The 18,868-nt window shown below is 38.6% G+C and overlaps 1 pseudogene; it reads right to left on the bottom strand.

Annotated features, from left to right (window-relative positions):
- Positions 1 to 7,954: 7,954 nt before the first annotated feature.
- LOC101518579 (MOB-like protein phocein) lies at positions 7,955 to 14,828 on the bottom strand (annotated as a pseudogene).
- Positions 14,829 to 18,868: the final 4,040 nt, after the last annotated feature.

Below are 18,868 nucleotides of genomic sequence, written 5' to 3'. Positions count from 1 at the left end.
TGGAACTAAGCTTTAATACCCATTGACAAGTACAAGAGCCAAATGGGATGGGGGACAGACTGGTCTACTGCTACACATACTGGCAAATCAGGGTAGGGGGCGGGCCTGGTGGGGGTTATTGTGGGTCGCCCCAACTAGACTGCAGCTCCCACTGGTTGATGTAAGGGCCGAGTATGTGCTGGGCCGAACCAGACTGGACTGCAACACCCATTGGTTCCAGTACAACTCGGGACTGAAAACAGAACCAACCCAGCAATTGAAACCACCAGCTGATCAGGGTGATGGACTGTGCCGGGCCCTGTGCTTGCTAGAACATACAAGAACCTGGTCTGGGAATACCTCAAAGTTTCTTTGGAGATCTCCCCAATCGAACTGCTGGACTCAGAACTCTAACCAAGAAAAGACAGAAGACAGAACAGGTCAAACATTCATCTCAGCTATGCATTGGCAGCGAAATATGGGGCAAACAGAGACCTTATGATGGACCATATCAATCAGTGGACGACCTCATTGAGTGAAACTGGCAGCGATTCATAACTGGAGAACTATGAAAACCGCTTGAGCAAATATCTCAGAGCATGCCCCACATCCGGGACTTGGGGTGGGCGGGAAACCGGGTGGGGCTTCTCCCTCAATATCCTCCTTTACCTCAGATACATGATGGAAACAATATGGACATAATAGTATTACCCACTTCCCTATACCCCTGAACCTTTTTTTTTAAACCATGATTAACTATGTAAAGATTGTCAACAACAATACAATAAAATAAATTTTAAAAAATAATAAAAAAATAAAAAGAAAAAAAAGCAATGACAAAGTCAGGGTGTGAAGCAAAGAGACCATTTAAACTTTTGACAGATGAGTGGGTAGAATTCTGGGTCTCAAGAACTACTGCCTTGCTGAATGAAGGTGTTTTAGGGTATATAAAGAAGGAGGCTGGAGTCCCAAGCCTCTGGTGTAGGACCGAGCACCAAGGCTTGTACATTGCTCCTCTGATTCATGCTCTGGTTGTCTGCGAAAGAAGTTGAGCTAAGGAACAAGACAGTGTGTGCCTTAGGGCACAGACAAGTAGGAAGTCTAGCTCTATAATATCAACAAGATGCTCTGCTGTTGTGATGGCCAAATGGGGGGCTACATGCAGTTGACAGTTATTGCCTGCCCCAGACTTGGAATGCCTCAGACCTGGAATTCCCCTGAAATACACCTCTTAACAGTACAGATCATCAAAATGTTTCTATTAGCAAAGCAAATGACCTCCCGAGTCCTAGGGTTAGAATGAATCTTTTAGGGCCAAGCTGCACCATTCTGTTAAGTCAGTGAGTTAAGCTAAAGGAGGACAGTTCGGAGATCAGGATCTGGTGGTATCTAGACCTGCTTTCAAAAGAAGGTTTGGGGGCCAAATCCATTTCTTTTTAAGTGCAGCTATTTCTTCACTCCTTGACAAGTGAAGGGATACAGAGAGGTTAAAGTTTAGAGCCTTTATTTACCAGCCAGGGAAGACAGCCGCACAGCAAGATGCTGATAGACTACTGCCCAGTAAAGCAAAGGCTTTTTAAAGGTTTAAACCTCATTGTGTTTGACACAGGCCTCCAGGAGGTGTTATAGCTGACTATGCCATTGGATCATATATTAACCAACAGTAGTCAAGGCTGGAAAGGGAGTGTAACAAGCTGTTTACAGAAGCAAATGACCAGTTAAGAGAGGGGTTACAACTGCCATGAATAGCAATTGTAAACCCTCTTGACCCATTATCCCATAACCCCTCTGCGTCTGTGCCAGGCAGTTCTCTGAAACCAAATGGGGCTGAATCACTGCAAGTAACAAGATGGAGTTCACTCTTGTCTTCCCTTGGTAAGTAACCTGAGTTGGTTTTTCTTTCTCACAAAACTGACTGCCTTTTTCACTCTATAGTAGTTTGTTTCAAAAATGTGTGTGTGGTCACATGTGAGTGATAGCTATTTATTACCACAAAAAGCCCAAAAGTCTGGAACCCTTTTAGCTCCCCATTTTTTCAGGTGTGATTGTCACTCCGTGAGGCATGGAGGAATTTTATGGCCATTCCCACGCTCATGACAAAACATGGAAATCCGATCATACTTTGCAGTACTTGCTTTTTTTAATCAATATTAATATCATTGATGTTAGCACTGCTATGAATGATGCAATAGTCTTGTCAATTTAAACAAAATTTGTTCTCAGAAAAACAATAAAAACAACAAAGTTCAGCAATTCTACCAGTGATTATAGGTTTTCTCCCAAAGCTTAGAAAAATCATTTACTATTGAGGATAAAATAGTGTCACTGCCCATTTTTTTTTAAAAATTTATCCTTTGTATATTTCATTACTGAAACTTAATCTAGCAAACAGTACAAATTTAGACATTCAATTCAATGCCGTACTTTTGCAAAGTCTTGTTTGTTTTGATCTGTATATCTTTAAATTTTCAGTATTATTTACCAAGAATTTTCAATAGTGTTGCTAAAAAGGAATGTATTTTAACTTGCAAAAAACTTTAAAACTTATTTATTGATTATTACAGATACATTGTGAAGTAAAACATAACAAAGCTGAAAAACATATTTAATCACACAAAGGAATTACTCGAACTTCAAAGCAACAGAAACAGAATTAAACTGTTTCGCTCCTTTGTAAAACTCAAAACAGGAATAGATTGAACGTATATAATCTACTATCTTTTCTTTGCCTTAATCACCATACTTCTAAGTTTCTATCGTTGTTCATTATTTTATCTTATGTGCTTTCAATATCATGAAACATTTCCAAGAATTCATTCAGTGTAAAGTTCTTGTCAGCATCACTTCTTTAAAGACATTTCCACTCAATACTCCATCCCCAAGTTAACCTAGGTTTACTTTGAGCTCTGCTATTGAGTTTCCCAAACAGCAGAAATGTCAACATTTCCATGCTCAACAACTTTATCTTAACTTCATTGTATACAATTTGAAATGAACTTATACCATGATCACATTCTGTTCCACATACGCAATTTCACTGCCATCTTGAATTACCCATTTTGTCAAACGCATCACAGATTTAACACTGGAAGGAAAGAAGGTTGCACAGCCACACGCTTTGTTCTCTCTGTGTAAAATGACCATCAGGTACTCAGTGACCAAGTACTGACAGACATGTTGGTTCATTGATCATGTTGCGTGACTTTTGTTGATGAGTAATTTGTGTACTAAAGGACTAGCAGCCAAGCTTGAAATGTGTGCACCTACAAGGTAATACACACGTGTAGGCAAGAGGAGATGGAACCCAGTACATAGATAGAGTTGGTGATAGAAAGAAGCTCATATAGGCCATTCACTTCAATTGCAGTGTAGAATACTGATCTGGGAATGAATGTCATGGCATGTACTTTAAGCTGCTGCTTTGACACCTGCATCATTTATCAGACTCCCTGATCACAGACCTGGCTACTCCGCACTTTCAATTCAGCTTTGTGCCAGTGTGCCTTAGTGGCATCAGATAATGGCTCAAGTTCTTGGGTTTCTACAATCCAGCCACCTCAGAGACCTGGAATGAGTTCCAGGATCCTGCTTTTGTCACAATCGAGCCCTGGATGTTGCAGACATTCAGGCAGTACATCAGAAGATGGAAAGCAACCCCACGTACACCTTCCAGTCTGTCCCTCCCCTCTTTCTCCCTCTTTCTATGTCACTCTGTCTTTCAAATAAATCAATAAATAGATAAATACATGCATAGACATTTGGGTCCAGAGACTGAAGGATTTTTGTGAAAAAGCAAATTCTCTCTCTCTCTCTCTCTCTCTTCATTGCTACTATTTCTCAGTACAATCAACAGCCACATCTAAATGTGAAGGAAGAGGAAATGGGAAATAATTAAAACTTGAGAAAAGAAGGAACAGCGTGAAACACATGGAGAGAGGAAAAATGAATGTGTGTGGAAATGTGACAGAATTTCTGAACTCTCCTGTTGGAAGGACATTGTGAATCTTTTGCCATGCAGAGCCAGAGATAGTTGAAAATGAATAGACAGAAAATTCCCTACTCCGCAGGTTAACAGATCCAGGGGAAAAAACCTGTTAGACGAACAAGTTGTGTATTAGCAGACTGTCTCTTGCTGTTGAAATATAAATGCTTCAACCCTCCTGATGCCTGCGTGACCTCTGTCCTGAAAAGTCCATTGCTGTTAATAAACTTTAGCTATCTGACCATCATGGTAGTCTATGAATGTTATTATCAGCACTGTGCACCAAGTCCATCGCTGCAGGACAGCGAACGACCTCCTATATCCACCCAAAATTACTGATTAAAGACAGATCTGTCAGCATGGTCGCACATTTTTTTCTCCAGCCACTGCCAGTCAAAATCCTATGGAATTAGACAAATAAGTCTATTCAAAGGCACCCATCTTCCAAGAAACCCTTTCCTTCCAGTGGGCCATTAGCTGGAGACTCTGTTCTCAGAAGCAGCCAATGAACCCATGGCTTTTCTTGCACCCTGGCTCCCCAGGACAGCCCTCTATTGTCCCCACTTAGCATATAATATTATAAGAAATTAAAATCAATACTCAAGTAAAATAAAGCTACAGAATCAGTAACAATTATATATATATATATATATATATATATATATATACTATTACTTTGTCCTCATTCAGTTATTTAATATAAGACTAAATTGAAAATAGAGCTCCTTAAAGAATTTTGTGCAAGCTAACATGCTAATCAAACTAATTTCTTTGTTCTTTCACCTCAATTGCTGTGGCTTTGTAGTTTAATTTTCCATACTATGGTTTTCATATAGATCTGGACATGCACAGCAATTGAGTAGAATTTAGACTGAAGGCAAAATGAAGTACAAGAAATCAAGGAGAAGAAAATTCAGAAGTCAGATTAATCCAAGTCATGACCCTAAGTCAATAGACAGCCTTACCTCTGTTTCATGTAAACAGCATCACAAAATGATTTTTAAAAATGCAGCCAAGGCTTTGATGTACTAAAGAAGCTTTCTTACATCTTACTATGAATAAGACAAGGTTTAAATAAAAGAATAAACATTATCAAAGAAGTTAAACTACCAAATAGCTCATCTCCACAAGCAGAACAAATCCTCCCAACGCTTCTCTGAATGCCACTCATCTGCTTGATCCCACTTCAAACTTCTTAGTTCCCCCCAAGTGAAGCCCTCAGACAGCCTCCCTACCACCTTTTGCAACATGCTATGCTGCTCTCTGTCTTATGAACTTCTCACACACATGCTAGCCTTTCTTACTAAACCACTGAACTGCGCTTGTTTTTTACAAGACCTACAACATTCAAATCCCACATTAAATAATTTCTCAAAGACTTTTACTTCCCCTGCCCCAATAATTTAGGTCTCTCTATCATTTCTTCCAAAATATTTTCTACTTTTCTCTCCTAGAATAGTCCATTATTTATAATCATATATTTGTTTAACATATGTACCCCTACTGGATTAAGCAGAACTATTTCTGAATTACTCACCTTGAAGCTGCTTTTTATGGAGAGTTTGTCAAGCCCCACATCTCTTCCATGGCTAGTAGTGTCTCTGCAAAAATTAACCCAGTAACAGAGAAACACAAGTAAAGCCAGAGCTGAGACCCTGAATTGGCCCCATAGTATCTCAGTGCTAGCCTTTATCGTTGAACTCCACAAGATTTCAAGGCACTGATCAAATAAAGTAATAAGTAAATCTGCCCTTAGACCAAGACAGATTGGAACTCATCTTAGTCAATCTGAAAGAAACACACTGACCCCAATTACTGACCAATAAAGGAAGGCCACACACACAAGCTCAGCACACACTACTCATATTCAACTATTTTTTTTCATTTTGGATTCTTTATGATCAATTCGAAGCAGTACAGGGAAGATGAATAAGAAAAAGAAATTTGTATCTTCCCGTCAATACTAAGACATAGTATTCAAAATGTGTTTCAAAATCCTTAACCAGGACCCAGCACAACAGCCTAGTGGCTAAAATCTTCACCTTGCAAGCGCCAGGATCCCATATGGATGCCAGTACATGTTCTGGCTGCTCCACTTCCCATCCAATTCCCTGCTTATGGCCTGGGAAAGCATTCAAGGATGGCCCAAAGCCTTGGGACCCTGCTTCCATGTGGAAGACCCAGAAGAAGGTCCAGGCTCCTGACTTTAGATTGGCTCAGGTATGGCTGTTGCAGCTACTTGGGGAGTGAACCACCAGATAGAAGATCTTTCTCTCTGTCTCTCTTCTCTTTATATCTGTCTTTCCAAGAAAAACAAAATGAATCTTAAAAAATAATCCTTACCCAGATAACCAATCCCAGTCTCTACCTTAGTTCAAATGTTCACCAGAAAAACAGTCAAATAACAGAAAGTCATTATGAGAAAGCAACTGATGAGACAAGCTATACTGCTAAACATAAAACTTTACTCAGTATATGAATTCTCAATATTTAGCAATTTTATTTCAAAAATACTATTTTATACTATTATACTATTTTATACTATTATAGTGATATTAATGTAAATGTACAATTTCAAAAATTACATTCCTTTCACTGTGAACATAAAACTTCTAAAACACAGTTGTAAGTTGGGATACAATTAGGACTGTGGATTCGGGATAGTACTGTTCAAAGTCAAAATGACTGGCTGCCTTAGAAAGGCATAAATCGTGTTTATACACAGTCAGTATGCAACAGTTTCCTTCATTTTTTTTCTGTGCATACTTGTCTCATAATATGGTATAAAGAATTTTCTTGAATTTGAAAGGATAATCAAAGTGAATATGTTGGAGCCACTGTGATGACTCAATTGGCTGATACTCCACCTACAAGAAACAGTGGTTGGAGGATCTTTCTCTTTGTCTCTTCTTCCCTTAAATATCAGCATAAACAGGTGTAAGTCCCACCAGATAAATCTAGTGAAAGGCGTCTCAGCCAAAGTATTTGACGACAGGATTAGAGGAAGAAGGAAGGGGTGAATAGAGCATTCCAGTGGGAATATCTTCTGTATGCCTCATCATTAGCATTAACTTGTATGTAATAGTATACTGTTGAAAAAAGGTATATCCCTTCCAAGCATACTGGCCTAAAGTAAACTTTGCATAGCATAGTAAGATTATATAAGAATTGCTCATACTTCATTTGTATTTATATTTGGATAGATACATAACCATAACTGCTTATCAAAAACAATAAAAAATTTAAAACAATTATTCTCATTTTGGAAAGTTTGTCATTTATGTTTATAGCATTTTCCAGAATATCTAAAACTCAGGGCAAAACTAAAGGAAAGCATTACCATCTCTTTAGCACATGGCTTGTGTGAGATCTCAAGATTACAGATCTTTTAACAGATGGATATATTTTATGAGTATTAAGATTCAATAACTGTTTAGCAGAAATTCTAAAAAATTATAAATTATTTCATTAGCAAATATTATAAACAGATAATACTAATCTTATTTTAAAAAATATGAGTGCCACAACAGTAAATATACAGCTCTTTTGTAGCTTTAAAAATATTTCCCAAGTTAAAAATCTATTCTTTGGCCCAGCATGGTAGCCTAGAAGCTAAAGTCCTTACCTTGCACGTGCCGGGATCCCATATGGACACCAGTTCTTATCTAAGCAGCCCCACTCCCCATCCAGCTCCCTGATTGTGGCCTGCAAAAGCAGTGGTAGATGACCCAAAGCCTTGGGACACTGCACACAGGTGGAAGACCCAGAAGAGGCTCCTGGCTCCTGGCTTCGGATCGGTGCAGCTCTGGCCCTTGCGGTCTCTTGGGGAGTGAATCAACAGACTGAAGATCTTTCTCTCTATCTCTCTTCCTCTCTGTATATCTGCCTTTCCAATAAAAATAAAATTAATCTTTAAAAAAAACCTGTTCTAGACCAAAAAGCTATATAATATGAATGCATGACTAATGTGTCAAAACGATTTAAACACAACATTTAAGTAATGTTAATTATATGATCAATACATTTTTCTGAATGATTCTCTTCATATTCACTTTCATCAGAAACTAAATCCTGAACTTCTTCTAAAACTGGTAGTTTGTCCTTGAGATTCAAATTGTATTTCATTACAAATTTAGTAAAAAATAACAAAATTTTTTCATTTTAATTTTGATTAACTATCTGCTGGTGGTGAAAATGAGCATGTGAAAAAACTCTGCAAACCCTGCGGCGTACTGATTCCAGTTTTGCTGTTCATGATTCCTTTATGCTAACCCTGCAAGAAAAATATTTATTGCTTTTTAGAAGATATGCAGTACCATCAAGCGTGTGTCTAGTATAGTCTGTAGCAGACACTATTTGGGAGTTTTATGAGCTGTACACTGAAAAACCTATTGCTTAGTTGCTGTTATTTCAGTGCAAGCATCTGGAGAACATTCACTCTGATGTTTGACAGTAAATCCATTTAGCTCAAGACAGAATTTCCTGAAATATTCATACTTCCACATGTCTTCATCTTGACATTCAGGTAGTTCAAAAGTTTTATCAGTTATTGGGGCAAGTTGTCCTTATGTGCTGTTGAATACACTGCCAAACAGCAAGATACTGCCAATCTCATCAAAGGATTCATCAGGCCAGTTCCAGAAATCCTGTGTCTTGATTCTCTGCCTGTTCTACCTCAACACTGCGATCACTCTGCCTTGACCATAGTGCTAGAATCATCCTCTAATTTGAATTATTAGAGTCCTTGGTAACCTCAAAGGGAGCTCAGGAATTCTGCATTAACTGCCTGACTCCTCAGTCTGTGCTTTGCAATGAACATCTGCCTTCTTCCCCATGCTTGCTGTATGTCAGGCAAGCAGACCCAGGTTTGGGGGTTTAAAGCAACTCCTCTGACCACTTTTGGGTTGTCCTTCAAGCACCATGATGCAGACAGTAGCCAGCTCAAGCCCTGGGACATGGTAACTGAGAATAGTCATTTGAGTAAGTGCAGTGTAAATACAAGCACCTTTCACAGAAGACTAGAACATAAGATGGGGGCTTGTCTCCCGTGTTTGAGAGCTTTGAAGAGCAAAAAATCAAACAGAGGAAAATTGAAACTTACTCACAGCTACTGCTTGGAAAAAATTAGCATGGAAATCTGAGAAATAGTTAGAGGAGACATGTGAGAGACAGAACTCCTTAGGTATAGAGTTCATGACTCGGTAATCAACAGCCACTGTAGCTTGCAGAAAGAGCTTCTCTTAATCGCAAATCTGAAAAATGAGAGGGAGCACTGATACCCAAACAGCCTTCCCACATTAAAAAAAAAAGGTAAATTTAAGACAAGTGATCATGTCTTACCCCAAAACAAAATACAAATTTCATATTTCATGTATTAAATGTGTTTATTTTATTATTTTATGGTACAGTTTCATAGGCTTTGGGATTTCCCTTCCTCCTCCCCAAGTCTCAAACCCCATACTGATTTCCCCTATATAATTACAACAGTATAGCCCTTCATAATTAGTCAGAAGTTCACATTCTGCTATTTAAGCATATCCCTACATTGTAGGCATGGACAATGGCAGAGAGTCCAGCATCCTAACTACCAACATACAGTCCTGTGATATTACCTGAACTACAAAAATACATATTCTTAAGCTTAAAAGAGAATTGATGAAGGATGACAAAACCATTGCATCATGTTCATGTGTTCAAAATGGGTTGTCTTCATCCTATAAAACAAGCCACATGACTGAACATGTACCATATCCTATTAGCAAGCACAATAGCCCAGTTTTGATACAGTGCCTCATACTACGACATTTCTTCTCATTTTCTATGTGCTGGGAAAAAATTAATATGAAGTATGTGGTTGCCAAGCTACTGTTAAGAGTGAATGTCTACAGGGCTTTTTCAGTCATTCTGTTTTATTTTCATTGGTAATCTCTGATTAACTCCTCTTTTGTTGTGTTGCGATATTGAAGATGTACTATATGTGTAAGATGGGCTTCCCAACAAATGAAGAGTTCCCTGCATTTATCTGTTCCTGCGCAATAGCTGTTGTTTCTAACCTTCCTCTGAATAGTGTCTTTCTGATAAGCTCTGAAATTCTCTGATAAACGCAATCAACCCTGGTCACACTGAAATTCTGGCCTAGTCTTTTCATGTACTATCTCTAGTTTCATTAATATTCTTACACACTCACGTATACCCTGCTTTCCAAATCAATGAAAAACTATAGCCTCGGGTCGGTGCAGTAGCATAACAAGCCATTCCTCTGCCTGTGGCACTGGCATCCCATACGGGTACTGGTTCATGTCCCAGCTGCTCCACTTCTAGTCCAGCTCCCTGCTTATGAACTAACAAAGCAATGGAATATGGCCCACACCCTTGGACCCCTGTACCCATGTGGGTGGTCTGAAGGACACTCTTGGCTCCTGGCTTTGGACCACTCTGCCACTGCAGTGATTTGGGGAGTAAACCAATGACCAACGTTAGAAGATTCTTCTCTCTCTCTCTCTCTCTCTCTCTCTCTCTCTCTCTCTGTATGACCTTCTCTGTAAATCTACCTCTCAAATAAAAAGACCACAAGATTCAAATATTGGTCATCTACCAAAACTGTAGTCTCCTTGTGGGTAGGATCACACTACTTCTGAATATATACCAATCAGAAGCAGGAACAGAATGGTGATTCAAACTTTTTTCCCTTAAAATTATGTTTGCTGTGGACTATATGTTGCAGCAATGATTTTTCTAATAGGCAAAATTCTGAGTGGAGGCAGGGATTGATTTGGTGAATGCTGGGCTTTAATTAGATATTTACAGTCTTTCTTTCCTGTTGATGGTAGAACTTTGGATTTGAGTGAAGTAATCCAAAGACAGATACCTTAGGCAAAAATATTAGTAATATGAAAGACTGCCCTGTGAGGACATGATACCATTTCAAATAATTTAAGAGATTTCTAGTTTTTTTCTGGAAAGCTTGAAAATACAGTTTGGGGCAGACACTATAAAGAAGGTGAATTAGAAAAGTAACCATAAAATGTATTGCCCTGGGTTCTATTTCTCTTATTATGCACATATAGAATTTTTAATTCTGAAAGCCAATGTGTCAGTTTTCCTTCTGGGGAAAAGAAATGGGTCTCAAGTTGTCCCCTAAACATAGTAACTGTAAAGAGAAGCTAAGAAAAAATAAACTGCTGTATGAGGTAAGAAGTGACAAGTGACAATCAGGTAAATGTCAAGAGTGTCTGAAAGTTGTCAGAAATACTTGGTTTACTGCAGAAGCATGAGAAATGAATTATTACTTTAGACATTTAAGAAATAGGTAATCTTGAAAATATGGGGGGAAAGTTAAGAATACTCACAATTACTTCAGTGTTTGTGTGCCTTGACACATAATGGGAATTAAAATACAAGCAGGCTTACCAGTTAAGAACAAAGGTTGAAAAGACAAATTTAAGTTAAAATCCCAGCACTTCCATGTGACACTGAATAAGTTTAACATCTGAAAGCTGCTGTTGTTGTTCTTTCAAATGGACACAATAAAAAAAATTTAGTCAAATCATTCAGGAAGCATATCCAACTTGTTATAAGTATTCAGTAAATTTTTGGTTTGAGTTTTTATTCCATCTGAAGCTAAGTAACTGATGATATGAGATATATTTTCAAGAGTATATAAGACACATAAGTAGAATGTCTAAATTCTTGACCAAAATCCAAGAAAGAAAGGGAAAGAAGGAATGGCCATGTAGTTGACTGCAAATTTCTCTCACTGTGGTCTAAGCAGCTTTACATATTTGCAAAGCGGTGTGTAACCCCTGGCACTGCTGGGATAGGATGCCCTGCTCCAATCTCCTTCCTGCTTCTGGACAGGATAGCATTTAAACCATCCCCAAAGTCTCTATTCTTGGAATTTACCAGGGGGAAGAATCCCCAGCTTTATTTAGCACCCTTTCCCAAGCACCACAGTCTTCTCTTCCAGAAAGTGTTATTTTACTTTTAAGCCAAATATTATGTTTACATAATGGAAAAGGCTCACATTGTTTATAGCAGTGAGGTTCTAATGACTGTAGAAGTTTTATCATAGGAGAAGATTTAAATATGCCCCGACTCAGCTTTGTCAATCACTTCTGGTTTTATTCAGGATTCCTTCAAGGCAAGTAACAGAAACCAAACACAACTTACTGCAAGGAAAAAAATGAGAACATACTGGTTTATTTGATGGAAAGTCTAAGAATTGTCTACACTTGGGTACAATATGAGTAGAAATTCCTAATAATACTTTAAAAGCCTTTAATGCATTTTTATTTGAAAGAGAGAGAGAGAGAAAGTGTGTGTGTGTGTGTGTGTGTGTGTGTGTGTGTATGTGTGTGTGTGTAAAAATACCTTCCATCCTCTGGTTCACACTCCAAAACTCCAAATGCCTGCAACGGGCATGGGTGGGTCAGGCTAAAACCAAGAGCTAGAAACTGAATACAAGACTCTTACATGAGTGGCAAGGATCCAGCCTCTTAAGTCATCTATAATCTGTGGCTCTTGTTAGCAGAAACTGTACTGGAAGCAGAGGAGTTGAAAGTTGAACCAATATGGGATGTGAGCGTCGCTGGTGGTGTCTTAACTGCTGCACCAAATGCCCTTTCTGCCAAAATAATGCTTTTAAGTCAGGGAAGCAGGAACTTACCCTGATGTTAGGATGCATCAGTCCCACATCAGAATGTCTGGCTTTAAGTCCCTGCTTTGGCTCTTGATTACAGATTCCTGTTTATAGACACTCTGGATTATTTGCATTTCTGCCATTCATATGGGGCACTCAGGTGGAATTCTGAGCTTCTGGTTTTGTTCACATGTGAGCATCTGGGAAGAGAATCATCAGATGGAAGCTCTGCCTATCTGTCAATGCTGTATGGGGATGCTGCCCAAAGTTTCCCCACCAGTGAGGTGTGATTAGCTCCAGAGTGGAGTCTGCTATGGTTCATTATAACCCATCCTTCAAAGGATGTGTCCTTCTGGAGCCAGCCCTATGTGGTCCCTGCCTACAGCCACATCTAGTCTTTGTTTTGATTTTGTTTGTTAGCTGCCACAATGGCATTTCCATTTCAATAAGCAAACTGGCAGTTCTGCATTTCACACTGTCTGGGTTTTAAAATAAATCTGCTTCAAGTGTCCATGAAATGCATATTTTTAAATCTACTTACTGCTTGCTCCTGTTCCTATGTTTGATTATTTGGTTGGTTGGCTGGTTTTAACTTTTATACTCCCTTTTTTATGACTTAACTATGCCCATTGGGTCCACTTTCCAACCTTTCTTTTCCCATTTTGGTGCTGCTCTGTTATCATCAGAAGAAAACAGAAGAAAACTGTTCTTTCCAAACTGGAATTCTCTTTTCAAGGCCGTCCCTGGCCCGCTCACTGGCTGGGACAACATGCTCCCTACCTTTCAGAGTTGTTAGATGCCAGCATTCAGTGTGAATGTTCTTTTGTCTCAGAAGTTAGCATTCTCTTGGCATCCTCATCCTTTTCCCAAAAGCTCCTTGTGCAAAGGCTAACACCTCCTCATCTCCACCTGACCCTGTCAATTCTCATGAGGAATGTGTTAGAAACATACTCAAGCTTCCATATCATAAGAAGCAAGTAATTCAGTGAGTACAAAGCAATTCTTTTCTCACATAGCAGTTTTTCTTGGAATAGTTATTTTCTTTCATTTCTGTAATTGCCACATGGCTGGCTACAATAGTCTTCCTTTTTTTCTTGTCCATTCTCATCTCCCATTTCCTCTTCATTTATGATAACCTGATTTCCACAAATCTGTTATGACTTTTAATCCTGGCAACAGATAACAAGGGCTGCACGATACCCAGGTCCATGACTTCACTGCAAGAAGGAATTCAGAAACAAATTAACACTAGTCAACAGTGAATAGCAAGCAGAGTGTTACTCAGAAAGCAGAACTACCCATTCCACAGACAGGAGTCCTTCTCAGAGAGGAGTGGTCCCTTCTCTCAACTGAGGTTAATAAGAAGGAGGAATAGCTATGGTGTTTTCTGGGAAGTAGTTGGAGATTTTTTTGGAACCTAGCTGCCATTCCTTGCCATTCCTTACATGGTCCAATGCTTGCTATCCTATGCTGCTAAGTGTGTTACTTAGCATGCTGAAATATGACAATGTGCACACAATGAGTTGCAGGTCAATCTAGGTCATCCTTATCCCTCCTAAACTGGTGCAAGCCTGGTCCTGGAAGCAGGTCTGATTATCAGAGCAAAGGGAAACAAACTCAAATCCTGCAGGTTTTGAGATCGTAAGAGCTTTGTTTCCTTTTAAGATGATTCATTTTTTATTGTAAAGGCAGATCAGACTTACAAAGAGAAGGAGAGACAGACAGAAAGATCTTTCACCTGCTGATTTACTCTACAAATGGTCTTACTGTCCGGAGCTGAACAATCTAAGAGCCAGGAACTTCTTCTGGGTCTCCCAAGAGGGCGCCAACCTCACCACTCTCCTGGCTTGTGGTATATCATGTATCTCTGTTTTTTGTCTGTTTTCTGACACTTCTCATTCCCCTTGTCTGGTTTCTACTTATTGAAGATATACATTGATAGGATTATTTTCCCAGAATCATTTTTCGTCTTTATCCTATCAAGTTATCATTCCTGAGACTTCAAATCTCAGCTATAATTGATGAGTGGCATATGTAGCCTCTGTAACCCTATCTTTTCTGTAATGCCCACCATTTTTTTCAGTGAATCTTGTAGAAACATTCAGTTACATTTGGTCTCCTAGTGTTCCTATATCCACTCAGCATTCCCATTTACCTGAGCATTGGGATCCTTTTCCCATCACTCACCTCTACAAAATTTGTAATCATAATACAGTAATTTTCACCCATTTCTAAATCTGTTCGGCAAGATTATCTACAAATAACCCATAATAAAAGCCGTATCAAAGCTGTATGGAGCATTTGTTACATTCTAAGCACAGCTCTCCATACTCTTCATCTTGCAGCTTATTTGACTCTCAAGACAATTCCCTGAGGTATGAATGATTGTATTCCTCATTGTGTAGTTGAAGAAAGTAAAGCCCAAAGAGGCTTCACAACTTGCTGAAGATACAACTAAGAAGAAGTAGATTAAAGATAGGAACCAGACTATCTGTCAAGAGTCTGTTCTAATCACCATGCTTGGCTGTCTGCTTTTTGTCTTAAAATAGTTGATCTTCATTTTTATCCCTATTAGATTGATGTAACTTAATGTTTGCACATCAGATGATGTCAATATGTTAAAAGATCCAAGGGATAGCTCTTTTGTGGTCAATACAATAAAAGCTCCTAGGTCCAAATTAGAAATTTAAATTTGGGCTCATATATGCCCAAACTTAGATAAATTTGAGGAAAAAGACAACCAAATAAATGCTCGCCAAGATTGGTAGGTTTGATTCTCCCATCTTTCCTAACAATGATCTAATATCTGTAATAGATTTTGGTTTTCATGGTGATAAAATGAGCTTTCATTCTGACTACAAGAGTGTAGAATGTAGGATGGATGATTCTCTTAAAAACATACGTAAGAATTTATAAAAATGTACCAGTTGGGCCTGGCACGATAGCGTAGTGGTTAAAGTCCTCGCCTTCGAAGTGCCAGAATCCCATTTGGGCACCTGTTCTAATCCCAGGAGCTCTGCTTCCCATCCAGCTCCCTGATTGTGGCCTGGGAAAGCAGTCTAGCATGACCCAAAGCCTTGGGACCCTGCACCCGCGTGGAAGACCCGGAAGGAGCTCCTGGCTCCTGGCTTCGGATTGGCTCAGCTCCAGCTGTTGTGGCTACTTGGGGAGTGAACCATCGGATGGAAGATCTTCCTCTCTGTCTCTCCTCTTCTCTGTTTATCTGCCTTTCCAATAAAAATAAATAAATCTTTAAAAAAAATGTACCAGTTTCAGTGGCAACATCAAATGTCTTTTGAGGACAAATTCTCTGTGAAATCGATTGATTTTTCCCTTCAGATCCAGAAGAAAACAGGTGGTCAGGGATAACATAAAGGAATAGATTTGCAAGAACTGTTTTCAAAATTAAGTCATACAGGAATGTCAAGCACAAACTATGTGGCATGTAAAATAAAACAGAAAATGTTGCTGTTGAGTCCTGTGAGGCAGCTTGGACAACACCTCCCACAACTGAGGCAGGTAAGTTACTTTTCTATTGCTTTCATTAGGGATAACAAGACCATAGTGAACATCTTCTGGGTGAAGTCCAGGCGTTTTCTATCACGACTCTTACATCAGAGTCCGTTAAAGTTTAAATCCACAAGTCATTTTAGGACTCACCCTGTGACAGAAAAAGCATGCCAGTGGTTTTTGCAGTTAAAAATTTACTGACTCTGGTATCAATCTGGCAAAAAAAAAAAAAAAAAAGATGACTTAAAAACAAGTGCCTATCATAATCATCTACATTTTGTTCTCAGAAATTCTCGTGTCATTTCTTCAATAACCTAAAGAGTGCCAGTAACATGAGGTAGAGGTAGATGCTTAACACTGTTATCATTTAGAAATATCAATTTGTGGCAATTATACAAGAAGGTCCATATTCTTATCTGTTGTTCTATTGTTTTTAAGTTCAAAGACAAAGCATTTCCTTATTGTCTTTGGACCTAGGGTGGCAACTCTAAACACTAACCTTAATGGAATACTTTTCTCTGGACTCTAAAAAGCACAAAAGTGACCAAGAAAGATTATATACCCAAGTAGAAAATAGTGGCAAATATAAAACGTTAGTCCAAAAAGTAAAAATCCATAGGCACAAAATATGCTAATTTGTTAGACACATGTTTTTAAATCTTACATTAATGTAAAACTCTAAGACAGAGACACACACACAGAGCTCCCAAACTGACACTGAGAATGCCATAGCCGAGAGCTAGAACTCAGATCAAGTCTCCCAGGGAAAGGGTAGAGACCTAACTCCCTGAGCCGTCAACACTGCCTTCCAGGTTCTGCATTAACAAGATGCTGGAATCAGAAACCAGTGAGGACTCAAACCCAAATACTTTGTACAGGACGTGGTAATTGAATCGCTAGACCAAATGCCCGCCCCACATGAGCTATTTGTTCCAGCTGTTCATGCGCAGTCTTCAGATCACTGTTCGCGTCATCACCAGCAGCATTTTCAAGTTCGTACAGTTTCTAGAGCATATCTAATCTTTATTTCCATCTAAATTGAGACATTGCATTTTCTTGAATCTGTGTAGGACTCTATCTTCAGAAATTTTGTATAAAACAGAATTAAACATTTCCTTAAACTTTTAGATAGTGTATTTTGCTTTGCTTTCTTTTTAATTTATGCTGTATCTGAATATTTTTGTTGGAAAAATATTGTATTGCTTTTTTAGAGTAATCTTTCAAAGGCTATTTATGGCAATGGCCAACCTTGAAATTCTAAGATCCAGGCCAAAGCAATCATTAACGTAACTCTTTGAATGTTACTGCCTTTACTTTAAACCAATATGTAAGTGACCTCAGTCTATCTCTGATTACAGATGGGGCGTATCAGTCTGCAGCTGGGCATCAGGATGGAAGCAGCGGCCTCAGTGCTCCACAGAATACTGCCACTGGGGTCATCTCAGCCACCTTGTTTTTTGTTTCTTGCTTTGTTTTGTTTTGTTTTTCCTGCAGAATAGAATATCTGTGCCCTTGACTAAGCAACTGGTGAACTTTTGTGATGAAAGTCAATCTTCTGCAGAAATGACTTTGCAAGAGCAATGACCCCCGAGCATCAACAAAACTACCAACCAGCACAATTACCAACTACCAACACAGCATGCATGGGCTCCTGCCATCAAACCACTCATAAGATGGCCTAATGTTCACACTCCAGATGCCAGAACAACCAGGGCTATGCCAGACACAGATCAGTGACTCTACAGAATATAGTCAGATTCTTTCCTCAGGCTGTTTTTCACAGTTGCTTAGTCCTTTCAGTTCCTCAGGATGTACATTTTAGATGGAACCAGTAGGTCAAAGTTGGCCCTCTCTGATTTTTGTGTTTCCATGTGTGTTCATCTTCATTTTCTACATCCTCATTTTCCGGTCTTACAGACGACCCAGTTAAAACTTCTAGAGTAAGCAAAGAAGGTGATGTCAGATTTTTTGAGGGGAGAAGATCTTGCTTAACTGTGTACCCAAGTCTGTTTCAACTCCTGAGCAAGTTTCCAGACCTGAAAACTATACCTGTAGAGAGAAAGCACTGTCAAATACAAACTACCCAGCCATGGCTTGAAACAGATGTTATGGTTTAAGAAAACTTTTATTTCATGCAATGATTAAGAAAGTGACATTCAAGAGCTATTTTCTAAAATTGTCATTTTCTTCCATTAGAAAATGAAAGGTTACTCTGCTTTCACTGTAAGAGGATTAAAAGTAAATTTGATGATATCCTTGCGATCTGAGCCAATCATTTTTTTAAATAGATCCCCAAATCTGTAGCCTTCATGCTGAATTCTGTTGTAAATGGTTTAAATTTTGTTTAATACTTACTTTTAATGGTTTAAAATGGGGTGAGAATTAGAATTTAAGAAGCGAGAGACAAGCTAATCCTATTATTTCTAATTCACCATAGCAATTTGGACAAATCTTTAAACTTGTTAGATCTATTTCCTTAACTGTAAATGAAATTGTTGGTTCCAGGTTCCTATAAAATGCTGTAAAGATGACGTTTGAAAGTTATATGAAAAAGGCTTGAATTCAACCATGCATCAAAGATTTATATTCAGAATTTATGGAGCACAAAAAAATGAAAGATTACATTTTAAAATAAAAAAGAGGCCAAACATATGAAAAGATACTTTTTTTAAAAAAATGACATGCAAATGGCCATTTGAATAGTAAAGGCACTCAACAACTTTGATCATAAGAATCATAAATTTCTGGCCCGTCATGAT

The sequence above is a fragment of the Ochotona princeps genome, chromosome 7, assembly GCF_030435755.1.
Source record: "Ochotona princeps isolate mOchPri1 chromosome 7, mOchPri1.hap1, whole genome shotgun sequence".
In the NCBI taxonomy this organism is placed as follows: Eukaryota; Metazoa; Chordata; class Mammalia; order Lagomorpha; family Ochotonidae; genus Ochotona; species Ochotona princeps.
This window is presented reverse-complemented; position numbering and strand designations above follow the sequence as displayed.